Source organism: Conger conger, chromosome 10 (genome assembly GCF_963514075.1).
Source record: "Conger conger chromosome 10, fConCon1.1, whole genome shotgun sequence".
NCBI lineage: Eukaryota > Metazoa > Chordata > Actinopteri > Anguilliformes > Congridae > Conger > Conger conger.
In genome coordinates, this window is record NC_083769.1 from 7766167 (window position 1) to 7793883 (window position 27717).

At 43.6% G+C, this 27717-nt stretch overlaps 14 non-coding genes across 14 annotated transcripts; all 14 read right to left on the minus strand.

Annotated features, from left to right (window-relative positions):
- Nucleotides 1-1926: 1926 nt before the first annotated feature.
- LOC133139704 (U1 spliceosomal RNA) lies at nucleotides 1927-2088 on the minus strand. Its single transcript, XR_009709875.1, has one exon. It is a non-coding gene; the product is annotated as a U1 spliceosomal RNA (small nuclear RNA).
- A 645-nt stretch (nucleotides 2089-2733) lies between these two features.
- Nucleotides 2734-2852, minus strand: LOC133139777 (5S ribosomal RNA). Its single transcript, XR_009709939.1, has one exon. It is a non-coding gene; the product is annotated as a 5S ribosomal RNA (ribosomal RNA).
- A 1992-nt stretch (nucleotides 2853-4844) lies between these two features.
- Nucleotides 4845-5006, minus strand: LOC133139733 (U1 spliceosomal RNA). Its single transcript, XR_009709903.1, has one exon. It is a non-coding gene; the product is annotated as a U1 spliceosomal RNA (small nuclear RNA).
- A 657-nt stretch (nucleotides 5007-5663) lies between these two features.
- On the minus strand, nucleotides 5664-5782 carry LOC133139778 (5S ribosomal RNA). The gene has a single exon (XR_009709940.1). It is a non-coding gene; the product is annotated as a 5S ribosomal RNA (ribosomal RNA).
- A 1991-nt stretch (nucleotides 5783-7773) lies between these two features.
- On the minus strand, nucleotides 7774-7935 carry LOC133139724 (U1 spliceosomal RNA). The gene has a single exon (XR_009709894.1). It is a non-coding gene; the product is annotated as a U1 spliceosomal RNA (small nuclear RNA).
- A 654-nt stretch (nucleotides 7936-8589) lies between these two features.
- On the minus strand, nucleotides 8590-8708 carry LOC133139779 (5S ribosomal RNA). Its single transcript, XR_009709941.1, has one exon. It is a non-coding gene; the product is annotated as a 5S ribosomal RNA (ribosomal RNA).
- Nucleotides 8709-10701: 1993 nt separating this feature from the next.
- LOC133139725 (U1 spliceosomal RNA) lies at nucleotides 10702-10863 on the minus strand. Its single transcript, XR_009709895.1, has one exon. It is a non-coding gene; the product is annotated as a U1 spliceosomal RNA (small nuclear RNA).
- A 654-nt stretch (nucleotides 10864-11517) lies between these two features.
- Nucleotides 11518-11636, minus strand: LOC133139780 (5S ribosomal RNA). The gene has a single exon (XR_009709942.1). It is a non-coding gene; the product is annotated as a 5S ribosomal RNA (ribosomal RNA).
- A 1993-nt stretch (nucleotides 11637-13629) lies between these two features.
- On the minus strand, nucleotides 13630-13791 carry LOC133139705 (U1 spliceosomal RNA). Its single transcript, XR_009709876.1, has one exon. It is a non-coding gene; the product is annotated as a U1 spliceosomal RNA (small nuclear RNA).
- A 654-nt stretch (nucleotides 13792-14445) lies between these two features.
- LOC133139659 (5S ribosomal RNA) lies at nucleotides 14446-14564 on the minus strand. Its single transcript, XR_009709833.1, has one exon. It is a non-coding gene; the product is annotated as a 5S ribosomal RNA (ribosomal RNA).
- A 1991-nt stretch (nucleotides 14565-16555) lies between these two features.
- Nucleotides 16556-16717, minus strand: LOC133139706 (U1 spliceosomal RNA). Its single transcript, XR_009709877.1, has one exon. It is a non-coding gene; the product is annotated as a U1 spliceosomal RNA (small nuclear RNA).
- A 654-nt stretch (nucleotides 16718-17371) lies between these two features.
- On the minus strand, nucleotides 17372-17490 carry LOC133139781 (5S ribosomal RNA). The gene has a single exon (XR_009709943.1). It is a non-coding gene; the product is annotated as a 5S ribosomal RNA (ribosomal RNA).
- Nucleotides 17491-25979: 8489 nt separating this feature from the next.
- On the minus strand, nucleotides 25980-26142 carry LOC133139736 (U1 spliceosomal RNA). Its single transcript, XR_009709906.1, has one exon. It is a non-coding gene; the product is annotated as a U1 spliceosomal RNA (small nuclear RNA).
- Nucleotides 26143-26796: 654 nt separating this feature from the next.
- Nucleotides 26797-26915, minus strand: LOC133139782 (5S ribosomal RNA). Its single transcript, XR_009709944.1, has one exon. It is a non-coding gene; the product is annotated as a 5S ribosomal RNA (ribosomal RNA).
- Between the last annotated feature and the right edge of the window lie 802 nt (nucleotides 26916-27717).

The following is a 27717-nucleotide window of genomic DNA, read 5'->3' on the forward strand; positions in this document are numbered from 1 at the left end:
AATGATATGGCTGAGAACATACCACATTCAAACTTGCAACTGCGCTCTTGATATGAAAAAATGTACTTTAAATGTAGAGATACTAACCAAGGCATAAAAACGATAAATGTATACCAACAAATGTATTTTAAGAAAAAAGTTTGCATTTGCTGAAAGCCTCAAAAGGCAGGAAATTAAATTCATCAGCCCAAACACGAACATCAGCCCGCTCTAACATCAAGGTGTATCAGCACAGACCTCTGACAACATGCTACAGCCATGTACAATATCTACTCTGTGTCAAACAACATCGGATTGTTCAACATTCAGATCGGATTGTTTAAGATTCAAACCCCTCAAATGATTCATAATCTTAGAGTAATTCTGCATATTAAAGTTAGAGGAAAATGTACTCATTTTGCACTTTTCCAACATGTGTCCTGTTTGGGACCACATTTCTCGTATCAATCTTTCAACATAGCTTGTCCATAAAGTGTGTCTTAACATAGCAGACCTTTTTTAAACTGTAAATGGACATATACATAATTATTCATAGTTCTCAAAGTAATTGACCACTAAACAGAGTCATGGCTAACTAACTGTGCATTCACAGTCACTCAATGATAGTGTCACACACAAATCACTTTGATTCTCACTATGGGAATGAATGTTATAATGTTGCGTGTAATATAGTGCCCTCCATAATGACCAATCATTTATTTATTTGCCTCTTTAAATAACATGTGGTTTAAGTGCACATTGTCAGATTTTAACAAAGGACATGTTTCAAACATTTTGGTTTCGGCATGTTGAAATGACAGCAGTGTGTACACAGTCAAAAAAATCTCAGAGTTTGGAGTTTGACAATTTATCTGCAACTCTGCAAATTTATCAAAATGTCGAATTTTGAGGTCTAATTCAAATGTAATAAAATGCACAGTCATTAGAAAAGGCACTTATAATTCTCAATTATGGACAAAATCAGTGGTCTTGTGTCAGGAACCTTTGGATTTAAATTGAGTTATGTTTGTGCAAAAAAAAAAAAGTATCTTAATTTTTTTATACTAATCTCTTAGGGGTAATCCATAAAATAAATGGTGCAACGTAGCTATACAAAAATCAGAAGTCGGTGAGCCCGACGCCATTGCAGTAGACCTCCCAAATGGCATTGAGATTGGTTTTGAAATGGACGAGATATTGAGGTTCAAAATTGAAAGGCCAATATAAGAAGAATTTGAAAAACGATATAAAAAGGAATGAAATATCTCGCTAACAGACCTCAACATTCAGCACTAAAATGCCCTGACAAACACAATGGGACGAGATGGGGGCATATTCAGAGTGGTTTGGCCATAAGCACATGGCATGGTGCTAAATTGAAGATTTATACTGGCAGCAATGATAGGGCTGAGAACATAGCGTAGTCAAACTTGCAACTCAAAAACTACTTTAAATGTAATGACACTGCTGTTTTACATAATTGTTTTACATAGGAATATTTCAAGTCCCGTACAACGCAAGTGGCTTCAAGTCACTACGCCCAAATGCCGAAATCGAATTCCCACAACGATGCTCGCTCCATACAAATAGTAAGAAAGTATTGGCCTAAGAAAGAAGCCAATATGACAGGAATTCGAAATCCTGGCCCAGCTGTAAAAAAGTAAAATGATAATACTGCGTTTGGCATAGTGCAACAGCGCCCCCTGTGCAAAGACATCTTGGAAAAAAGCTAACGGGACCAGGCTCCGTAGTAATGTCATCAAACAAACAAACGCGTTTGTACAAAATATTGTGCAGTAACTATGACCGACACTGGAGTAAAACTTATATTAATTAACAACCAAAGCAAATACTACAATCTGAAACATGTTACTAACGGATGACCTTCAGGATTAAAAACGCTCTGACAGGCAGAGTAAAAAAGAACTGACTTTAAACCAATGAATCAGGGGAGAGCGCGAACGCAGTCCCCACTACCAGAAATTATGCAGTCGAGATTCCCACATTTGGGGAATTCGCAGGGGTCAGCACAGCCGGAGTGCAATGGCTGAGCCTCGCCCTGGGTGAACCACCTTCTTGATCATGGTATCTCCCCTGCCAGGTAAGTATGAGTTGTACACATCAGGGAAGGGAGTCCTACTCTTTAGCATACATTTTACACTGACGGGTACCACATTCTACCAGTCACTCGAGTGACCATTTCTTGCAACTTCAGCAAATCAGATGATTACCACTTTCAACCCAGTAAGTAGTTCAGATAGGTCAACTGTCTATTTTTTTTCCACAATCACCTGATGTGCCTTTTTTTCTATCTTCCCACAATGCACCGGTATGAACTCCCCCAGTCAGAAAGAGTGCCCTGGATACATCACTGAATCCAGATCCCGTTTGGAGTTGTGCACTAAATGTTACAAACTACCATTCTTCAAGATACTGATGTAACAGACATCCCCAAATGGAATTACTGAGGGGTCATCTGATCTTTTGTTGGCAGCATTTGAATTAGTCTATATTTATTAGGAAAATGCACTCCACAACAACATCCTGAAAAGCCTGGTATTCCCTCGGAGTTCTACCCGAGCCCAGCCGTGCTTTGTACCACAGCCATTGCACTCCGGCTGTGCCGACTCCTGCAAATTCCCCGAATGTTGGCATTTTCGAATGCATAATCTCAGGGGGCTTAAAAAATATATAATGTACATGAATTGTTCAACATTGTGAAACAGCACCCCCTATACAAAACACCGTGGAAAAAGCTTACAGCACCTGGTATTCCCAGGCGGTCTCCCATCCAAGTACTAACCAGGCCCGACCCTGCTTAGCTTCCGAGATCAGACGAGATCGGGCGTATTCAGAGTGGTATGGCCGTAAGCAACAGCCGCGGTGCAAAATGCGATATTTAAACTGGTGGCAATGATATGGCTGAGAACATACCACATTCAAACTTGCAACTGCGCTCTTGATATGAAAAAATTTACTTTAAATGTAGAGATACTAACCAAGGCATAAAAACGATAAATGTATACCAACAAATGTATTTTAAGAAAAAAGTTTGCATTTGCTGAAAGCCTCAAAAGGCAGGAAATTAAATTCATCAGCCCAAACACGAACATCAGCCCGCTCTAACATCAAGGTGTATCAGCACAGACCTCTGACAACATGCTACAGCCATGTACAATATCTACTCTGTGTCAAACAACATCGGATTGTTCAACATTCAGATCGGATTGTTTAAGATTCAAACCCCTCAAATGATTCATAATCTTAGAGTAATTCTGCATATTAAAGTTAGAGGAAAATGTACTCATTTTGCACTTTTCCAACATGTGTCCTGTTTGGGACCACATTTCTCGTATCAATCTTTCAACATAGCTTGTCCATAAAGTGTGTCTTAACAAAGCAGACCTTTTTTAAACTGTAAATGGACATATACATAATTATTCATAGTTCTCAAAGTAATTGACCACTAAACAGAGTCATGGCTAACTAACTGTGCATTCACAGTCACTCAATGATAGTGTCACACACAAATCACTTTGATTCTCACTATGGGAATGAATGTTATAATGTTGCGTGTAATATAGTGCCCTCCATAATGACCAATCATTTATTTATTTGCCTCTTTAAATAACATGTGGTTTAAGTGCACATTGTCAGATTTTAACAAAGGACATGTTTCAAACATTTTGGTTTCGGCATGTTGAAATGACAGCAGTGTGTACACAGTCAAAAAAATCTCAGAGTTTGGAGTTTGACAATTTATCTGCAACTCTGCAAATTTATCAAAATGTCGAATTTTGAGGTCTAATTCAAATGTAATAAAATGCACAGTCATTAGAAAAGGCACTTATAATTCTCAATTATGGACAAAATCAGTGGTCTTGTGTCAGGAACCTTTGGATTTAAATTGAGTTATGTTTGTGCAAAAAAAAAAGTATCTTAATTTTTTTATACTAATCTCTTAGGGGTAATCCATAAAATAAATGGTGCAACGTAGCTATACAAAAATCAGAAGTCGGTGAGCCCGACGCCATTGCAGTAGACCTCCCAAATGGCATTGAGATTGGTTTTGAAATGGACGAGATATTGAGGTTCAAAATTAAAAGGCCAATATAAGAAGAATTTGAAAAACGATATAAAAAGGAATGAAATATCTCGCTAACAGACCTCAACATTCAGCACTAAAATGCCCTGACAAACACAATGGGACGAGATGGGGGCATATTCAGAGTGGTTTGGCCATAAGCACATGGCATGGTGGTAAATTGAAGATTTATACTGGCAGCAATGATAGGGCTGAGAACATAGCGTAGTCAAACTTGCAACTCAAAAACTACTTTAAATGTAATGACACTGCTGTTTTACATAATTGTTTTACATAGGAATATTTCAAGTCCCGTACAACGCAAGTGGCTTCAAGTCACTACGCCCAAATGCCGAAATCGAATTCCCACAACGATGCTCGCTCCATACAAATAGTAAGAAAGTATTGGCCTAAGAAAGAAGCCAATATGACAGGAATTTGAAAAACACCTGATATAAAATTGAATTCGAAATCCTGGCCCAGCTGTAAAAAAGTAAAATGATAATACTGCGTTTGGCATAGTGCAACAGCGCCCCCTGTGCAAAGACATCTTGGAAAAAAGCTAACGGGACCAGGCTCCGTAGTAATGTCATCAAACAAACAAACGCGTTTGTACAAAATATTGTGCAGTAACTATGACCGACACTGGAGTAAAACTTATATTAATTAACAACCAAAGCAAATACTACAATCTGAAACATGTTACTAACGGATGACCTTCAGAATTAAAAAACGCTCTGACAGGCAGAGTAAAAAAGAACTGACTTTAAACCAATGAATCAGGGGAGAGCGCGAACGCAGTCCCCACTACCAGAAATTATGCGGTCGAGATTCCCACATTTGGGGAATTCGCAGGGGTCAGCACAGCCGGAGTGCAATGGCTGAGCCTCGCCCTGGGTGAACCACCTTCTTGATCATGGTATCTCCCCTGCCAGGTAAGTATGAGTTGTACACATCAGGGAAGGGAGTCCTACTCTTTAGCATACATTTTACACTGACGGGTACCACATTCTACCAGTCACTCGAGTGACCATTTCTTGCAACTTCAGCAAATCAGATGATTACCACTTTCAACCCAGTAAGTAGTTCAGATAGGTCAACTGTCTATTTTTTTTTTCCACAATCACCTGATGTGCCTTTTTTTCTATCTTCCCACAATGCACCGGTATGAACTCCCCCAGTCAGAAAGAGTGCCCTGGATACATCACTGAATCCAGATCCCGTTTGGAGTTGTGCACTAAATGTTACAAACTACCATTCTTCAAGATACTGATGTAACAGACATCCCCAAATGGAATTACTGAGGGGTCATCTGATCTTTTGTTGGCAGCATTTGAATTAGTCTATATTTATTAGGAAAATGCACTCCACAACAACATCCTGAAAAGCCTGGTATTGCCTGGTGGTCCCTCGGAGTTCTACCCGAGCCCAGCCGTGCTTTGTACCACAGCCATTGCACTCCGGCTGTGCCGACTCCTGCAAATTCCCCGAATGTTGGCATTTTCGAATGCATAATCTCAGGGGGCTTAAAAAATATATAATGTACATGAATTGTTCAACATTGTGAAACAGCACCCCCTATACAAAACACCGTGGAAAAAGCTTACAGCACCTGGTATTCCCAGGCGGTCTCCCATCCAAGTACTAACCAGGCCCGACCCTGCTTAGCTTCCGAGATCAGACGAGATCGGGCGTATTCAGAGTGGTATGGCCGTAAGCAACAGCCGCGGTGCAAAATGCGATATTTAAACTGGTGGCAATGATATGGCTGAGAACATACCACATTCAAACTTGCAACTGCGCTCTTGATATGAAAAAATGTACTTTAAATGTAGAGATACTAACCAAGGCATAAAAACGATAAATGTATACCAACAAATGTATTTTAAGAAAAAAGTTTGCATTTGCTGAAAGCCTCAAAAGGCAGGAAATTAAATTCATCAGCCCAAACACGAACATCAGCCCGCTCTAACATCAAGGTGTATCAGCACAGACCTCTGACAACATGCTACAGCCATGTACAATATCTACTCTGTGTCAAACAACATCGGATTGTTCAACATTCAGATCGGATTGTTTAAGATTCAAACCCCTCAAATGATTCATAATCTTAGAGTAATTCTGCATATTAAAGTTAGAGGAAAATGTACTCATTTTGCACTTTTCCAACATGTGTCCTGTTTGGGACCACATTTCTCGTATCAATCTTTCAACATAGCTTGTCCATAAAGTGTGTCTTAACAAAGCAGACCTTTTTTAAACTGTAAATGGACATATACATAATTATTCATAGTTCTCAAAGTAATTGACCACTAAACAGAGTCATGGCTAACTAACTGTGCATTCACAGTCACTCAATGATAGTGTCACACACAAATCACTTTGATTCTCACTATGGGAATGAATGTTATAATGTTGCGTGTAATATAGTGCCCTCCATAATGACCAATCATTTATTTATTTGCCTCTTTAAATAACATGTGGTTTAAGTGCACATTGTCAGATTTTAACAAAGGACATGTTTCAAACATTTTGGTTTCGGCATGTTGAAATGACAGCAGTGTGTACACAGTCAAAAAAATCTCAGAGTTTGGAGTTTGACAATTTATCTGCAACTCTGCAAATTTATCAAAATGTCGAATTTTGAGGTCTAATTCAAATGTAATAAAATGCACAGTCATTAGAAAAGGCACTTATAATTCTCAATTATGGACAAAATCAGTGGTCTTGTGTCAGGAACCTTTGGATTTAAATTGAGTTATGTTTGTGCAAAAAAAAAAGTATCTTAATTTTTTTATACTAATCTCTTAGGGGTAATCCATAAAATAAATGGTGCAACGTAGCTATACAAAAATCAGAAGTCGGTGAGCCCGACGCCATTGCAGTAGACCTCCCAAATGGCATTGAGATTGGTTTTGAAATGGACGAGATATTGAGGTTCAAAATTGAAAGGCCAATATAAGAAGAATTTGAAAAACGATATAAAAAGGAATGAAATATCTCGCTAACAGACCTCAACATTCAGCACTAAAATGCCCTGACAAACACAATGGGACGAGATGGGGGCATATTCAGAGTGGTTTGGCCATAAGCACATGGCATGGTGCTAAATTGAAGATTTATACTGGCAGCAATGATAGGGCTGAGAACATAGCGTAGTCAAACTTGCAACTCAAAAACTACTTTAAATGTAATGACACTGCTGTTTTACATAATTGTTTTACATAGGAATATTTCAAGTCCCGTACAACGCAAGTGGCTTCAAGTCACTACGCCCAAATGCCGAAATCGAATTCCCACAACGATGCTCGCTCCATACAAATAGTAAGAAAGTATTGGCCTAAGAAAGAAGCCAATATGACAGGAATTTGAAAAACACCTGATATAAAATTGAATTCGAAATCCTGGCCCAGCTGTAAAAAAGTAAAATGATAATACTGCGTTTGGCATAGTGCAACAGCGCCCCCTGTGCAAAGACATCTTGGAAAAAAGCTAACGGGACCAGGCTCCGTAGTAATGTCATCAAACAAACAAACGCGTTTGTACAAAATATTGTGCAGTAACTATGACCGACACTGGAGTAAAACTTATATTAATTAACAACCAAAGCAAATACTACAATCTGAAACATGTTACTAACGGATGACCTTCAGGATTAAAAACGCTCTGACAGGCAGAGTAAAAAAGAACTGACTTTAAACCAATGAATCAGGGGAGAGCGCAAACGCAGTCCCCACTACCAGAAATTATGCAGTCGAGATTCCCACATTTGGGGAATTCGCAGGGGTCAGCACAGCCGGAGTGCAATGGCTGAGCCTCGCCCTGGGTGAACCACCTTCTTGATCATGGTATCTCCCCTGCCAGGTAAGTATGAGTTGTACACATCAGGGAAGGGAGTCCTACTCTTTAGCATACATTTTACACTGACGGGTACCACATTCTACCAGTCACTCAAGTGACCATTTCTTGCAACTTCAGCAAATCAGATGATTACCACTTTCAACCCAGTAAGTAGTTCAGATAGGTCAACTGTCTATTTTTTTCCACAATCACCTGATGTGCCTTTTTTTCTATCTTCCCACAATGCACCGGTATGAACTCCCCCAGTCAGAAAGAGTGCCCTGGATACATCACTGAATCCAGATCCCGTTTGGAGTTGTGCACTAAATGTTACAAACTACCATTCTTCAAGATACTGATGTAACAGACATCCCCAAATGGAATTACTGAGGGGTCATCTGATCTTTTGTTGGCAGCATTTGAATTAGTCTATATTTATTAGGAAAATGCACTCCACAACAACATTCTGAAAAGCCTGGTATTGCCTGGTGGTCCCTCGGAGTTCTACCCGAGCCCAGCCGTGCTTTGTACCACAGCCATTGCACTCCGGCTGTGCCGACTCCTGCAAATTCCCCGAATGTTGGCATTTTCGAATGCATAATCTCAGGGGGCTTAAAAAATATATAATGTACATGAATTGTTCAACATTGTGAAACAGCACCCCCTATACAAAACACCGTGGAAAAAGCTTACAGCACCTGGTATTCCCAGGCGGTCTCCCATCCAAGTACTAACCAGGCCCGACCCTGCTTAGCTTCCGAGATCAGACGAGATCGGGCGTATTCAGAGTGGTATGGCCGTAAGCAACAGCCGCGGTGCAAAATGCGATATTTAAACTGGTGGCAATGATATGGCTGAGAACATACCACATTCAAACTTGCAACTGCGCTCTTGATATGAAAAAATGTACTTTAAATGTAGAGATACTAACCAAGGCATAAAAACGATAAATGTATACCAACAAATGTATTTTAAGAAAAAAGTTTGCATTTGCTGAAAGCCTCAAAAGGCAGGAAATTAAATTCATCAGCCCAAACACGAACATCAGCCCGCTCTAACATCAAGGTGTATCAGCACAGACCTCTGACAACATGCTACAGCCATGTACAATATCTACTCTGTGTCAAACAACATCGGATTGTTCAACATTCAGATCGGATTGTTTAAGATTCAAACCCCTCAAATGATTCATAATCTTAGAGTAATTCTGCATATTAAAGTTAGAGGAAAATGTACTCATTTTGCACTTTTCCAACATGTGTCCTGTTTGGGACCACATTTCTCGTATCAATCTTTCAACATAGCTTGTCCATAAAGTGTGTCTTAACAAAGCAGACCTTTTTTAAACTGTAAATGGACATATACATAATTATTCATAGTTCTCAAAGTAATTGACCACTAAACAGAGTCATGGCTAACTAACTGTGCATTCACAGTCACTCAATGATAGTGTCACACACAAATCACTTTGATTCTCACTATGGGAATGAATGTTATAATGTTGCGTGTAATATAGTGCCCTCCATAATGACCAATCATTTATTTATTTGCCTCTTTAAATAACATGTGGTTTAAGTGCACATTGTCAGATTTTAACAAAGGACATGTTTCAAACATTTTGGTTTCGGCATGTTGAAATGACAGCAGTGTGTACACAGTCAAAAAAATCTCAGAGTTTGGAGTTTGACAATTTATCTGCAACTCTGCAAATTTATCAAAATGTCGAATTTTGAGGTCTAATTCAAATGTAATAAAATGCACAGTCATTAGAAAAGGCACTTACAATTCTCAATTATGGACAAAATCAGTGGTCTTGTGTCAGGAACCTTTGGATTTAAATTGAGTTATGTTTGTGCAAAAAAAAAAAAGTATCTTAATTTTTTTATACTAATCTCTTAGGGGTAATCCATAAAATAAATGGTGCAACGTAGCTATACAAAAATCAGAAGTCGGTGAGCCCGACGCCATTGCAGTAGACCTCCCAAATGGCATTGAGATTGGTTTTGAAATGGACGAGATATTGAGGTTCAAAATTGAAAGGCCAATATAAGAAGAATTTGAAAAACGATATAAAAAGGAATGAAATATCTCGCTAACAGACCTCAACATTCAGCACTAAAATGCCCTGACAAACACAATGGGACGAGATGGGGGCATATTCAGAGTGGTTTGGCCATAAGCACATGGCATGGTGCTAAATTGAAGATTTATACTGGCAGCAATGATAGGGCTGAGAACATAGCGTAGTCAAACTTGCAACTCAAAAACTACTTTAAATGTAATGACACTGCTGTTTTACATAATTGTTTTACATAGGAATATTTCAAGTCCCGTACAACGCAAGTGGCTTCAAGTCACTACGCCCAAATGCCGAAATCGAATTCCCACAACGATGCTCGCTCCATACAAATAGTAAGAAAGTATTGGCCTAAGAAAGAAGCCAATATGACAGGAATTTGAAAAACACCTGATATAAAATTGAATTCGAAATCCTGGCCCAGCTGTAAAAAAGTAAAATGATAATACTGCGTTTGGCATAGTGCAACAGCGCCCCCTGTGCAAAGACATCTTGGAAAAAAGCTAACGGGACCAGGCTCCGTAGTAATGTCATCAAACAAACAAACGCGTTTGTACAAAATATTGTGCAGTAACTATGACCGACACTGGAGTAAAACTTATATTAATTAACAACCAAAGCAAATACTACAATCTGAAACATGTTACTAACGGATGACCTTCAGGATTAAAAACGCTCTGACAGGCAGAGTAAAAAAGAACTGACTTTAAACCAATGAATCAGGGGAGAGCGCAAACGCAGTCCCCACTACCAGAAATTATGCAGTCGAGATTCCCACATTTGGGGAATTCGCAGGGGTCAGCACAGCCGGAGTGCAATGGCTGAGCCTCGCCCTGGGTGAACCACCTTCTTGATCATGGTATCTCCCCTGCCAGGTAAGTATGAGTTGTACACATCAGGGAAGGGAGTCCTACTCTTTAGCATACATTTTACACTGACGGGTACCACATTCTACCAGTCACTCAAGTGACCATTTCTTGCAACTTCAGCAAATCAGATGATTACCACTTTCAACCCAGTAAGTAGTTCAGATAGGTCAACTGTCTATTTTTTTCCACAATCACCTGATGTGCCTTTTTTTCTATCTTCCCACAATGCACCGGTATGAACTCCCCCAGTCAGAAAGAGTGCCCTGGATACATCACTGAATCCAGATCCCGTTTGGAGTTGTGCACTAAATGTTACAAACTACCATTCTTCAAGATACTGATGTAACAGACATCCCCAAATGGAATTACTGAGGGGTCATCTGATCTTTTGTTGGCAGCATTTGAATTAGTCTATATTTATTAGGAAAATGCACTCCACAACAACATTCTGAAAAGCCTGGTATTGCCTGGTGGTCCCTCGGAGTTCTACCCGAGCCCAGCCGTGCTTTGTACCACAGCCATTGCACTCCGGCTGTGCCGACTCCTGCAAATTCCCCGAATGTTGGCATTTTCGAATGCATAATCTCAGGGGGCTTAAAAAATATATAATGTACATGAATTGTTCAACATTGTGAAACAGCACCCCCTATACAAAACACCGTGGAAAAAGCTTACAGCACCTGGTATTCCCAGGCGGTCTCCCATCCAAGTACTAACCAGGCCCGACCCTGCTTAGCTTCCGAGATCAGACGAGATCGGGCGTATTCAGAGTGGTATGGCCGTAAGCAACAGCCGCGGTGCAAAATGCGATATTTAAACTGGTGGCAATGATATGGCTGAGAACATACCACATTCAAACTTGCAACTGCGCTCTTGATATGAAAAAATGTACTTTAAATGTAGAGATACTAACCAAGGCATAAAAACGATAAATGTATACCAACAAATGTATTTTAAGAAAAAAGTTTGCATTTGCTGAAAGCCTCAAAAGGCAGGAAATTAAATTCATCAGCCCAAACACGAACATCAGCCCGCTCTAACATCAAGGTGTATCAGCACAGACCTCTGACAACATGCTACAGCCATGTACAATATCTACTCTGTGTCAAACAACATCGGATTGTTCAACATTCAGATCGGATTGTTTAAGATTCAAACCCCTCAAATGATTCATAATCTTAGAGTAATTCTGCATATTAAAGTTAGAGGAAAATGTACTCATTTTGCACTTTTCCAACATGTGTCCTGTTTGGGACCACATTTCTCGTATCAATCTTTCAACATAGCTTGTCCATAAAGTGTGTCTTAACAAAGCAGACCTTTTTTAAACTGTAAATGGACATATACATAATTATTCATAGTTCTCAAAGTAATTGACCACTAAACAGAGTCATGGCTAACTAACTGTGCATTCACAGTCACTCAATGATAGTGTCACACACAAATCACTTTGATTCTCACTATGGGAATGAATGTTATAATGTTGCGTGTAATATAGTGCCCTCCATAATGACCAATCATTTATTTATTTGCCTCTTTAAATAACATGTGGTTTAAGTGCACATTGTCAGATTTTAACAAAGGACATGTTTCAAACATTTTGGTTTCGGCATGTTGAAATGACAGCAGTGTGTACACAGTCAAAAAAATCTCAGAGTTTGGAGTTTGACAATTTATCTGCAACTCTGCAAATTTATCAAAATGTCGAATTTTGAGGTCTAATTCAAATGTAATAAAATGCACAGTCATTAGAAAAGGCACTTACAATTCTCAATTATGGACAAAATCAGTGGTCTTGTGTCAGGAACCTTTGGATTTAAATTGAGTTATGTTTGTGCAAAAAAAAAAAAGTATCTTAATTTTTTTATACTAATCTCTTAGGGGTAATCCATAAAATAAATGGTGCAACGTAGCTATACAAAAATCAGAAGTCGGTGAGCCCGACGCCATTGCAGTAGACCTCCCAAATGGCATTGAGATTGGTTTTGAAATGGACGAGATATTGAGGTTCAAAATTGAAAGGCCAATATAAGAAGAATTTGAAAAACGATATAAAAAGGAATGAAATATCTCGCTAACAGACCTCAACATTCAGCACTAAAATGCCCTGACAAACACAATGGGACGAGATGGGGGCATATTCAGAGTGGTTTGGCCATAAGCACATGGCATGGTGCTAAATTGAAGATTTATACTGGCAGCAATGATAGGGCTGAGAACATAGCGTAGTCAAACTTGCAACTCAAAAACTACTTTAAATGTAATGACACTGCTGTTTTACATAATTGTTTTACATAGGAATATTTCAAGTCCCGTACAACGCAAGTGGCTTCAAGTCACTACGCCCAAATGCCGAAATCGAATTCCCACAACGATGCTCGCTCCATACAAATAGTAAGAAAGTATTGGCCTAAGAAAGAAGCCAATATGACAGGAATTTGAAAAACACCTGATATAAAATTGAATTAGAAATCCTGGCCCAGCTGTAAAAAAGTAAAATGATAATACTGCGTTTGGCATAGTGCAACAGCGCCCCCTGTGCAAAGACATCTTGGAAAAAAGCTAACGGGACCAGGCTCCGTAGTAATGTCATCAAACAAACAAACGCGTTTGTACAAAATATTGTGCAGTAACTATGACCGACACTGGAGTAAAACTTATATTAATTAACAACCAAAGCAAATACTACAATCTGAAACATGTTACTAACGGATGACCTTCAGGATTAAAAACGCTCTGACAGGCAGAGTAAAAAAGAACTGACTTTAAACCAATGAATCAGGGGAGAGCGCGAACGCAGTCCCCACTACCAGAAATTATGCAGTCGAGATTCCCACATTTGGGGAATTCGCAGGGGTCAGCACAGCCGGAGTGCAATGGCTGAGCCTCGCCCTGGGTGAACCACCTTCTTGATCATGGTATCTCCCCTGCCAGGTAAGTATGAGTTGTACACATCAGGGAAGGGAGTCCTACTCTTTAGCATACATTTTACACTGACGGGTACCACATTCTACCAGTCACTCGAGTGACCATTTCTTGCAACTTCAGCAAATCAGATGATTACCACTTTCAACCCAGTAAGTAGTTCAGATAGGTCAACTGTCTATTTTTTTCCACAATCACCTGATGTGCCTTTTTTTCTATCTTCCCACAATGCACCGGTATGAACTCCCCCAGTCAGAAAGAGTGCCCTGGATACATCACTGAATCCAGATCCCGTTTGGAGTTGTGCACTAAATGTTACAAACTACCATTCTTCAAGATACTGATGTAACAGACATCCCCAAATGGAATTACTGAGGGGTCATCTGATCTTTTGTTGGCAGCATTTGAATTAGTCTATATTTATTAGGAAAATGCACTCCACAACAACATCCTGAAAAGCCTGGTATTGCCTGGTGGTCCCTCGGAGTTCTACCCGAGCCCAGCCGTGCTTTGTACCACAGCCATTGCACTCCGGCTGTGCCGACTCCTGCAAATTCCCCGAATGTTGGCATTTTCGAATGCATAATCTCAGGGGGCTTAAAAAATATATAATGTACATGAATTGTTCAACATTGTGAAACAGCACCCCCTATACAAAACACCGTGGAAAAAGCTTACAGCACCTGGTATTCCCAGGCGGTCTCCCATCCAAATACTAACCAGGCCCGACCCTGCTTAGCTTCCGAGATCAGACGAGATCGGGCGTATTCAGAGTGGTATGGCCGTAAGCAACAGCCGCGGTGCAAAATGCGATATTTAAACTGGTGGCAATGATATGGCTGAGAACATACCACATTCAAACTTGCAACTGCGCTCTTGATATGAAAAAATGTACTTTAAATGTAGAGATACTAACCAAGGCATAAAAACGATAAATGTATACCAACAAATGTATTTTAAGAAAAAAGTTTGCATTTGCTGAAAGCCTCAAAAGGCAGGAAATTAAATTCATCAGCCCAAACACGAACATCAGCCCGCTCTAACATCAAGGTGTATCAGCACAGACCTCTGACAACATGCTACAGCCATGTACAATATCTACTCTGTGTCAAACAACATCGGATTGTTCAACATTCAGATCGGATTGTTTAAGATTCAAACCCCTCAAATGATTCATAATCTTAGAGTAATTCTGCATATTAAAGTTAGAGGAAAATGTACTCATTTTGCACTTTTCCAACATGTGTCCTGTTTGGGACCACATTTCTCGTATCAATCTTTCAACATAGCTTGTCCATAAAGTGTGTCTTAACAAAGCAGACCTTTTTTAAACTGTAAATGGACATATACATAATTATTCATAGTTCTCAAAGTAATTGACCACTAAACAGAGTCATGGCTAACTAACTGTGCATTCACAGTCACTCAATGATAGTGTCACACACAAATCACTTTGATTCTCACTATGGGAATGAATGTTATAATGTTGCGTGTAATATAGTGCCCTCCATAATGACCAATCATTTATTTATTTGCCTCTTTAAATAACATGTGGTTTAAGTGCACATTGTCAGATTTTAACAAAGGACATGTTTCAAACATTTTGGTTTCGGCATGTTGAAATGACAGCAGTGTGTACACAGTCAAAAAAATCTCAGAGTTTGGAGTTTGACAATTTATCTGCAACTCTGCAAATTTATCAAAATGTCGAATTTTGAGGTCTAATTCAAATGTAATAAAATGCACAGTCATTAGAAAAAGCACTTATAATTCTCAATTATGGACAAAATCAGTGGTCTTGTGTCAGGAACCTTTGGATTTAAATTGAGTTATGTTTGTGCAAAAAAAAAAGTATCTTAATTTTTTTATACTAATCTCTTAGGGGTAATCCATAAAATAAATGGTGCAACGTAGCTATACAAAAATCAGAAGTCGGTGAGCCCGACGCCATTGCAGTAGACCTCCCAAATGGCATTGAGATTGGTTTTGAAATGGACGAGATATTGAGGTTCAAAATTGAAAGGCCAATATAAGAAGAATTTGAAAAACGATATAAAAAGGAATGAAATATCTCGCTAACAGACCTCAACATTCAGCACTAAAATGCCCTGACAAACACAATGGGACGAGATGGGGGCATATTCAGAGTGGTTTGGCCATAAGCACATGGCATGGTGCTAAATTGAAGATTTATACTGGCAGCAATGATAGGGCTGAGAACATAGCGTAGTCAAACTTGCAACTCAAAAACTACTTTAAATGTAATGACACTGCTGTTTTACATAATTGTTTTACATAGGAATATTTCAAGTCCCGTACAACGCAAGTGGCTTCAAGTCACTACGCCCAAATGCCGAAATCGAATTCCCACAACGATGCTCGCTCCATACAAATAGTAAGAAAGTATTGGCCTAAGAAAGAAGCCAATATGACAGGAATTTGAAAAACACCTGATATAAAATTGAATTCGAAATCCTGGCCCAGCTGTAAAAAAGTAAAATGATAATACTGCGTTTGGCATAGTGCAACAGCGCCCCCTGTGCAAAGACATCTTGGAAAAAAGCTAACGGGACCAGGCTCCGTAGTAATGTCATCAAACAAACAAACGCGTTTGTACAAAATATTGTGCAGTAACTATGACCGACACTGGAGTAAAACTTATATTAATTAACAACCAAAGCAAATACTACAATCTGAAACATGTTACTAACGGATGACCTTCAGGATTAAAAACGCTCTGACAGGCAGAGTAAAAAAGAACTGACTTTAAACCAATGAATCAGGGGAGAGCGCGAACGCAGTCCCCACTACCAGAAATTATGCAGTCGAGATTCCCACATTTGGGGAATTCGCAGGGGTCAGCACAGCCGGAGTGCAATGGCTGAGCCTCGCCCTGGGTGAACCACCTTCTTGATCATGGTATCTCCCCTGCCAGGTAAGTATGAGTTGTACACATCAGGGAAGGGAGTCCTACTCTTTAGCATACATTTTACACTGACGGGTACCACATTCTACCAGTCACTCAAGTGACCATTTCTTGCAACTTCAGCAAATCAGATGATTACCACTTTCAACCCAGTAAGTAGTTCAGATAGGTCAACTGTCTATTTTTTTCCACAATCACCTGATGTGCCTTTTTTTCTATCTTCCCACAATGCACCGGTATGAACTCCCCCAGTCAGAAAGAGTGCCCTGGATACATCACTGAATCCAGATCCCGTTTGGAGTTGTGCACTAAATGTTACAAACTACCATTCTTCAAGATACTGATGTAACAGACATCCCCAAATGGAATTACTGAGGGGTCATCTGATCTTTTGTTGGCAGCATTTGAATTAGTCTATATTTATTAGGAAAATGCACTCCACAACAACATTCTGAAAAGCCTGGTATTGCCTGGTGGTCCCTCGGAGTTCTACCCGAGCCCAGCCGTGCTTTGTACCACAGCCATTGCACTCCGGCTGTGCCGACTCCTGCAAATTCCCCGAATGTTGGCATTTTCGAATGCATAATCTCAGGGGGCTTAAAAAATATATAATGTACATGAATTGTTCAACATTGTGAAACAGCACCCCCTATACAAAACACCGTGGAAAAAGCTTACAGCACCTGGTATTCCCAGGCGGTCTCCCATCCAAGTACTAACCAGGCCCGACCCTGCTTAGCTTCCGAGATCAGACGAGATCGGGCGTATTCAGAGTGGTATGGCCGTAAGCAACAGCCGCGGTGCAAAATGCGATATTTAAACTGGTGGCAATGATATGGCTGAGAACATACCACATTCAAACTTGCAACTGCGCTCTTGATATGAAAAAATGTACTTTAAATGTAGAGATACTAACCAAGGCATAAAAACGATAAATGTATACCAACAAATGTATTTTAAGAAAAAAGTTTGCATTTGCTGAAAGCCTCAAAAGGCAGGAAATTAAATTCATCAGCCCAAACACGAACATCAGCCCGCTCTAACATCAAGGTGTATCAGCACAGACCTCTGACAACATGCTACAGCCATGTACAATATCTACTCTGTGTCAAACAACATCGGATTGTTCAACATTCAGATCGGATTGTTTAAGATTCAAACCCCTCAAATGATTCATAATCTTAGAGTAATTCTGCATATTAAAGTTAGAGGAAAATGTACTCATTTTGCACTTTTCCAACATGTGTCCTGTTTGGGACCACATTTCTCGTATCAATCTTTCAACATAGCTTGTCCATAAAGTGTGTCTTAACAAAGCAGACCTTTTTTAAACTGTAAATGGACATATACATAATTATTCATAGTTCTCAAAGTAATTGACCACTAAACAGAGTCATGGCTAACTAACTGTGCATTCACCGTCACTCAATGATAGTGTCACACACAAATCACTTTGATTCTCACTATGGGAATGAATGTTATAATGTTGCGTGTAATATAGTGCCCTCCATAATGACCAATCATTTATTTATTTGCCTCTTTAAATAACATGTGGTTTAAGTGCACATTGTCAGATTTTAACAAAGGACATGTTTCAAACATTTTGGTTTTGGCATGTTGAAATGACAGCAGTGTGTACACAGTCAAAAAAATCTCAGAGTTTGGAGTTTGACAATTTATCTGCAACTCTGCAAATTTATCAAAATGTCGAATTTTGAGGTCTAATTCAAATGTAATAAAATGCACAGTCATTAGAAAAGGCACTTATAATTCTCAATTATGGACAAAATCAGTGGTCTTGTGTCAGGAACCTTTGGATTTAAATTGAGTTATGTTTGTGCAAAAAAAAAAGTATCTTAATTTTTTTATACTAATCTCTTAGGGGTAATCCATAAAATAAATGGTGCAACGTAGCTATACAAAAATCAGAAGTCGGTGAGCCCGACGCCATTGCAGTAGACCTCCCAAATGGCATTGAGATTGGTTTTGAAATGGACGAGATATTGAGGTTCAAAATTGAAAGGCCAATATAAGAAGAATTTGAAAAACGATATAAAAAGGAATGAAATATCTCGCTAACAGACCTCAACATTCAGCACTAAAATGCCCTGACAAACACAATGGGACGAGATGGGGGCATATTCAGAGTGGTTTGGCCATAAGCACATGGCATGGTGCTAAATTGAAGATTTATACTGGCAGCAATGATAGGGCTGAGAACATAGCGTAGTCAAACTTGCAACTCAAAAACTACTTTAAATGTAATGACACTGCTGTTTTACATAATTGTTTTACATAGGAATATTTCAAGTCCCGTACAACGCAAGTGGCTTCAAGTCACTACGCCCAAATGCCGAAATCGAATTCCCACAACGATGCTCGCTCCATACAAATAGTAAGAAAGTATTGGCCTAAGAAAGAAGCCAATATGACAGGAATTTGAAAAACACCTGATATAAAATTGAATTCGAAATCCTGGCCCAGCTGTAAAAAAGTAAAATGATAATACTGCGTTTGGCATAGTGCAACAGCGCCCCCTGTGCAAAGACATCTTGGAAAAAAGCTAACGGGACCAGGCTCCGTAGTAATGTCATCAAACAAACAAACGCGTTTGTACAAAATATTGTGCAGTAACTATGACCGACACTGGAGTAAAACTTATATTAATTAACAACCAAAGCAAATACTACAATCTGAAACATGTTACTAACGGATGACCTTCAGGATTAAAAACGCTCTGACAGGCAGAGTAAAAAAGAACTGACTTTAAACCAATGAATCAGGGGAGAGCGCGAACGCAGTCCCCACTACCAGAAATTATGTGGTTTTATTGGTTTTTTTACATTTCTTTACATTTTTAAAATTCTTTTTCTTTTTTTAAAACACACTAATTAACACAAAATAATCATTTAATCAAGAACTTAAACTAATGAAACAAAGACATCAAAGGAATGAAAACAAACTTAAAGAGAGAGTGATTACAAAATATTCCAAAGAGACCTTACAAAACTTAACAAAATCAATTTCAACAATAAAGAAACTAAGGTGAATTAAAAGACGAGAAAAATAGTAAAGAAAGAGTCCATTCCGCTCAGGTTTGGTTGTCCCGAGAGGCTTCTGTGTCCCTTCTGTGTCCCTTGGGGGGGTGGGCTAGATGATGAATTCTTTCCAGTGGTCCACCCCCCACTTCTCTCTCGCCAGGTTCTTGTTTGTGTGCATGTCCACCAGAATGCCGTCCTGGAGGAGGTTTTGGATCCTCCTCCGGAGAGTGACCAGGTCTACAGATGTTTTCTGGTAGACCTTGATGTTCCTCGTCTCCCACAGGACCTGCTTCACGGTATTGATGATCCTCCACTGACGCTGGAGCACGGTGGTCTTGCATCCCCCCGGCGGACCGTAGAGGATGCCCTCAGCCATCAGGGAGGACCTCGGCAGGAACCTGCTTAGGGAGACAGAGGAACAAACAAGGCCCCAGACCCGCCTGGCCACGGAGCACTCCCAGAACAGGTGGTGAATGTGTTCCGAGTCAGTGCATCCGTGGGGGCAGCGTTCAGTCAGGGCTAAGTGCCGGCGATACATAAATGTTCTGGTGGGGAGACACCTATGGGCTGTCATCCAGGCAATGTCTTTTTGTTTGTTTGTAAGACATTTGTGTGTTACATTTGCCCAGATGACTTGCGGGTCCAGGTCTGGCCCCCCCCTCGGGAGCGTTACAATTTCTCCAGATCTTAAATGAGCCATAATCATTTTATAGCTCCACGAGGTTAGGCCAGCCCTGGGCAGATCCGTCCTGTAGGCAAAGTCCTTCAGGGCTCGGTAGACGTAGGGGGGGTCCCAGCTATAAGGTATGGTGAGGTCCAGCACACCCAAGCCCATTGCTCTGAGGAAGGGGGTGGCATAGTACCTGGCAAAGGTACCAGAGGCCTTACCCACCTTCCCTGCATTCTGGACAAGGGTGGCCAGACCCTGCACCATAATGATGTTGACAATGTCTGGGACCCCCTGCCCCCCATTCCGCTCCTCTTTGAGGAGGGTGACGCGTTTAAGTTTTTCCATGGTGCTCCCCCAGACAAAGCGGAAAGCCATCCGGGTGATTAACTTCCCGGTGGCTTTGTCCGGGGGAAACACCCTCCCCACATAGAGCAGAATGGGTAGGACAATTGCCTTCAGGACAAGGATCTTACCCGCCATGGTCAAGGGCCGTGCACTCCAGCTCCTGATTTTATTTTGGACGTGGCGGAGGGCTCCCTCCCAGCTGGTTCTCCCTCCTCCGTCAGCTTGGAAGGTCACCCCCAGGAGCTTGATGGTATTCCTACGCACAGGGAAGGAAACGGTCAGCTCCTCACTCCAATGTGGAGACAGAAACAGTTCACTCTTGTCCCTGTTGACCAGGGCGCCAGTGGCCACACAGAAGTCGTCCAACACCTTGGTGGCACAAGCGATAGAACGACTGTCTGTGGCGACGATGGCAATGTCGTCCATGTACGCCATCACCTTTAGCCGTTCCCCCCCCGCTCCAGGGAGTGGATAGCCCACCACCCCTGGATTGGCCCTAATGGCCTGGAGGAACGGTTCCAGGTAGATGACGTACAGGAGAGATGCTAGAGGGCACCCCTGCCTGACGCCAGACCTGACATCAAACGGGGCAGAGGGCTGTCGATTGACAACCACTCTGCCCGTTATGTCTGTCAGACAGATTTTTGTCCAGCGCAGGAGGGGGCCAGGAATGTTCATTTTCTCTAGCACTCTCTCCAAGCACACATGACTCACCCGGTCAAATGCCTTCTCTTGATCGAGACTGAGAAGGCACAAGGGGGACCTCCGCTCCCCGGAGTGGATGATTAGATCCCTCGCGAGGAGCAGGTTGTCATTTATGGACCTCCCCTGCACACTGCAGGTCTGGTCCGGTCCGATCACCGATGTTATCAGGCCTTGGAACCTCCCCATCAGCGCCTTCGCCATGATCTTGTAATCGACTGAGAGGAGGTTGATCGGCCGCCAGTTGCGGAGGTCCTTCAGGTCCCCCTTCTTTGGGACAAGAGCTACTGAGCTCTGTCTCAGTGAGGCGCCTAACCGCCCCTCCCTGTACGCAGCCCTGAACACTTCCGCCACGTCCCCCTTCAGGAGATCCCAGTGAGCCTGGTAAAACTCAGCTGGGATTCCGTCAGGGCCCGGAGCTTTGTGTGTATTCAGGGAGTGCACGGCCCTGGTGAGCTCCTCAGTGCTCAACTCCGCCTCCATCTGCTCATCTCCCAGGCGTCTGTCCAGGCAGCCCAGGAAGGTGTCCATGAGAGCCCCGTCTGAGGGCCTCTCGCTGTAAAGGCCCTCGTAGAACTCCCTGGCCACCTCCCGGACCTCCGCCTCTTCAGACACCACCACACCTCTGCTGTTATAGAGAGACAAGATGTTATTCGTCTTGGTTCGTGCCCTGCGGAAGAAGAACCGCGTGCACTTCTCATCCTCCTGGAGGCCCTGGAGTTTGGAGCGGAAGGTCTGTTTCTTCCGCTCTTCCCGGTAGAGGGTGGTGAGGCTCTGCCGAGCTTGTGCGATTTCGCTGCCAACATCCAGGCCTCGGGACTGGAGGAGGCTTAGTCTTTGGAGGGCAGCATTGTGGCGTTCAAAAACTGCCCTCCCTTCCTTCGCCTTCCTCCGCCCGACTGCCCGGAAGTAGCCCCGCACTCGCTCCTTCACCATCTCCCACCACTCCACCGGGGAGTCAAAGAGATGTTTCAGACTCACCCACTCCAGGTATCTTCTCGAGAAGGAGAGACGCACCTGGGGGTCTTGGAGATGGCTGATATTCATCCGCCAGAGCCCCTTACCCACGGTTATAGATTTCTCCCAGACCAGGGACACGGTTACCATGTGGTGGTCCGAGAAGTGCACCGCCTTGGTGGAATAGCTGTGCACCCTCAGGCCTGGGGAGAGCAGAAACATGTCAATTCTGGATGAGGAGGAGCCAGAGGAGTTCACAAAAGTGTGTTGGGGAGGAGAGGCGCCCCCGGCGTCGCAGAGGGAGAAATCCTCGATGAGGGACCGCAGCAGGGTGCCGGAGCGATCCGGCCTTGGTTTGCTGCGGTCCTCATCTCTTAAAACACAGTTGAAGTCTCCCCCTACGACGACGGGCATCGTGCAGTGCAACAGTGGTGGTAGTTTAGTGAATAGGGAGACTCTCTCGGCCACGCTGGTGGGACCGTACACGTTGATGACCCTGAGTGGGGAACCCCCGACCTCGAGATCGGTGACGAGGATTCGCCCACTCTCCACAATGCTGTGTGCTGTTATTTTTGCATAGGGATTTTTCATCAACGTGCCGACCCCATCAGCTCTGGCGATGTTTGAGCCAGACCAGAGAGAGTCTCCCATTCTCCATTCCTCCCCCAGAACGCCATCCCACTCCCGAAACGGAATCCCACATTCCTGGAGCAGGACGACGTCTGAGGGGATCTGTGACAGAATGGAGAAAACGGTGGTGCGTTTATCGGGGTGTCTGATACTGCGGGTGTTAAGTGTGGTAAGTGTAAAGTTGTATGCCATGATATTTTATTGTTTTTGGGTGTCTGGTGATCCAGTATGGCTGTTAGCCATATTCTGACAAATTTGATTTATTGTGTTGAAAATTGTATCCGGGTTATTGTGGCGCCTACTCACCCCCTGACCATGTTCTCCCATGGGTCTCCCCTCCTGACTGCCTGGGAGGTTCCGTCCTGGAGAGGTGGGAGTGGTTGTTTTTGCCCCAGGCCTCCCCCCCGGGCCTAGGAGGGCCTGGGAGGAGGGGGATGTTGTCGCCTCCCTTTGAGAGTCCGGACCGGGGGCTGGCTGGTCCCTGATGGAGTGGGGGTGAAGTGTGCCGATGTTTTGTAGGTTTTCCTTGTAATGTACTGATTTTGGTGGATGGGTGGGAGGTTTGGGAAGAGTATTAGGCCTGGCGAAAGATTTGGGACTGTGTACCGGTTTTTTATTAGATTGTACTGTGTGTCTTTTGGCGTTGATCGGTTGGCGTGTTATTGCTGGGTTTGGAGGCTGGCTGGGTGTATTTTGCGGTTTGGCTGTTGTGGGTGATCGAATTCTTTTCCCCTTTCGTTTCGGTTTTTGCCACGGGGTGATGGAATTTGTGTCCGATTCTGCAGATGAGGAGTCTGACCCCTCCACCACAATGGGGGTGTCAGAGTCAGGCTCCTCTTTTACTGTGATGACAGAGGGTTGGGTAACAGGGGGTGCTGTTGAGGTGGGGGTTGCCGGTGTTGTGCTGCAGGGAAGGATTGGTAGTGTTTGTGTTGTGGGGGTTAGGCTGTCAGGCTGGGGCAAAGGGGGAGTGGGTGCTCTGATGCGTGGTGTGGGGGTAGGGTGGGGTGGGGGAGGGGGGGCAGTCATTGACGGTGGTGGGGGCGCGGTGCTCCGGGCCCTGTTCGCGTACGAGAGGGGGCAATCCCGGAAGAGATGCCCCCTCACCCCGCAAAGATTACAGGGCCTCGGGTCACGGCACGCCCTGGTCTCGTGCTCGCCGCCACACGACTTGCACTTGACCACTGTGCAGGCTGCGGCCAAGTGACCTAACTCGCCGCAGTTCCTGCACAGCTTGGGCATGCCGTAATAAAACACCACGCCCCGGTGTCTCCCCAGCGTGATGGTGCTGGGGATGTGACATACCCCCCCCACTGCAGAGGGGTCAGGCTTGAGCTGGACCAGCCATTTCCTGGCCCCGGTCCAGACTCCATCCTCATCCAGGACCCTCCTGGCTTCAGATTTAACTTGGCCATACCTGCCCAACCACGTACTCACATCGTGGTCCTGTACAGTTTCATTAAAAAACTGCACAGTGACCACTTTGCTTTCCGTGTCGGACAGGGGCTCAACTTGAAAGTTGTTAAGGGGAGACCTGTCCTTCCCCTCTCTATAGAGGTTCCAGAACCTCTCCAGGACATTAGCGTTTTTAAAGCTAATTTCAAAAATGTCAGCGTTACCTGGAACCTTCACCAGGCAGTTCAGGTCGCCTGGCACGAAGCCCATGGCTCGCTGAAGCACTGCCCGGCTAAACTCCAGGCGGGTCATACCTGTCACTCTCCTCTGGCTGTTGGCTGTTGGGGCAGCAGCATTGGTTCCCCCCCTAGTGGACGCTGGCTCGGTGGCGCCCTCCACAGCTGCGCCATTCACCCCGTGCTCCACCAGGGGGCCTACCCTGTCGCTGCTGCCCCCCTCTCCGCTGTTCAGGAGGGTTAGCCGGACGGCATTGTGGCGCCGCACACCTGGCTGAGCCGCCGTCGCCATTCCTGCTGGGGGCCGGAGTCCAGCTGTAGGCAGAGAACAGAGAAACGCCTGAGGTTGATGGCCTGTCCCGATGGTTCAGCTCCCCTGCCGCTAGTGAACCTCCCTTCCGGTGGGGGGGCGCCAAGCGTTGGTCCGGTACACAGCGAGCAGGTCCGGATCCAAAGGGCGCCGCCGTCTTCTGGGGGGAGGTCCACGGATCCCCCTTTCTGCCTGCTCCGCACGCCTCGTCCTCCGGAGGGGTTCCGCTGGATCTGCTGCAGGGCCTGAAAAACCAGAGGCAGAGAGAGCAACCGGCGAAGGCCCAGCAAGGCTGGTACAGGCCCAGAGAGCAGCCCTTCCGGGCGTTCTCTCCGGGCAGCTCTTGTACTCGCCTCTGGCTTCCGGCAGAAAAGCGTTCTGCAGCAGTGGAGCTCGTCCTCCGGATGGCGGGAGTCTTCTGGCAGGGTGGCCTCCAGGCGAGTCTCTGCCTCCGCTGGCTGGCTCTCGAGGATCCTCGTCGCCGCCTCAGTCCAGGAAAAGGTGGTGGAGTCCCGGGCTTCTTGGCTGGCTCTCTGGATCCTCGAGGCTCCTCCGGGTCCGGCTCCCTCTGGTGGCAGGCTCTGGCAACAGCAGCTCCCTCCGCAGTTCCTGGATCAGCTCCCTCGCTCCTTCTCTCCAGCCACCTGGTTGGTTCCTCCCAACAGGCCCTGGGGTACCTGGAGGTCAGAGAGGGCCGCGGTCAAGCCACTGGTACTCTCTCCTCGCTCCAGGCACAGCTGTTCCGGGGGTGGTCCGTGAACTGCGAGCCCGCACCAGCCGCGGTCAAGCCACGTACTGGGAACGGAACTCGCAGCCCGTCAGGTTAGGAGGAAAAACCAGGTGGAAAAAGGAGGGGGGCGAAGGAGCCAAGAAAGGGAAGAAAAAGGGAGAGAGAGAAGGGACACAAGCTCTGAGAAGCCTCTCAAGAAACAGCCGAAAACCCCTTGTCTACCACTAGCAAGCCAGTGGTAGGCAACAGGTTAATTCGTGCTGAAGAGAAACCCGAGCGAAATGTCCCCACTACCAGAAATTATGCAGTCGAGATTCCCACATTTGGGGAATTCGCAGGGGTCAGCACAGCCGGAGTGCAATGGCTGAGCCTCGCCCTGGGTGAACCACCTTCTTGATCATGGTATCTCCCCTGCCAGGTAAGTATGAGTTGTACACATCAGGGAAGGGAGTCCTACTCTTTAGCATACATTTTACACTGACGGGTACCACATTCTACCAGTCACTCGAGTGACCATTTCTTGCAACTTCAGCAAATCAGATGATTACCACTTTCAACCCAGTAAGTAGTTCAGATAGGTCAACTGTCTATTTTTTTCCACAATCACCTGATGTGCCTTTTTTTCTATCTTCCCACAATGCACCGGTATGAACTCCCCCAGTCAGAAAGAGTGCCCTGGATACATCACTGAATCCAGATCCCGTTTGGAGTTGTGCACTAAATGTTACAAACTACCATTCTTCAAGATACTGATGTAACAGACATCCCCAAATGGAATTACTGAGGGGTCATCTGATCTTTTGTTGGCAGCATTTGAATTAGTCTATATTTATTAGGAAAATGCACTCCACAACAACATCCTGAAAAGCCTGGTATTGCCTGGTGGTCCCTCGGAGTTCTACCCGAGCCCAGCCGTGCTTTGTACCACAGCCATTGCACTCCGGCTGTGCCGACTCCTGCAAATTCCCCGAATGTTGGCATTTTCGAATGCATAATCTCAGGGGGCTTAAAAAATATATAATGTACATGAATTGTTCAACATTGTGAAACAGCACCCCCTATACAAAACACCGTGGAAAAAGCTTACAGCACCTGGTATTCCCAGGCGGTCTCCCATCCAAGTACTAACCAGGCCCGACCCTGCTTAGCTTCCGAGATCAGACGAGATCGGGCGTATTCAGAGTGGTATGGCCGTAAGCAACAGCCGCGGTGCAAAATGCGATATTTAAACTGGTGGCAATGATATGGCTGAGAACATACCACATTCAAACTTGCAACTGCGCTCTTGATATGAAAAAATGTACTTTAAATGTAGAGATACTAACCAAGGCATAAAAACGATAAATGTATACCAACAAATGTATTTTAAGAAAAAAGTTTGCATTTGCTGAAAGCCTCAAAAGGCAGGAAATTAAATTCATCAGCCCAAACACGAACATCAGCCCGCTCTAACATCAAGGTGTATCAGCACAGACCTCTGACAACATGCTACAGCCATGTACAATATCTACTCTGTGTCAAACAACATCGGATTGTTCAACATTCAGATCGGATTGTTTAAGATTCAAACCCCTCAAATGATTCATAATCTTAGAGTAATTCTGCATATTAAAGTTAGAGGAAAATGTACTCATTTTGCACTTTTCCAACATGTGTCCTGTTTGGGACCACATTTCTCGTATCAATCTTTCAACATAGCTTGTCCATAAAGTGTGTCTTAACAAAGCAGACCTTTTTTAAACTGTAAATGGACATATACATAATTATTCATAGTTCTCAAAGTAATTGACCACTAAACAGAGTCATGGCTAACTAACTGTGCATTCACAGTCACTCAATGATAGTGTCACACACAAATCACTTTGATTCTCACTATGGGAATGAATGTTATAATGTTGCGTGTAATATAGTGCCCTCCATAATGACCAATCATTTATTTATTTGCCTCTTTAAATAACATGTGGTTTAAGTGCACATTGTCAGATTTTAACAAAGGACGTG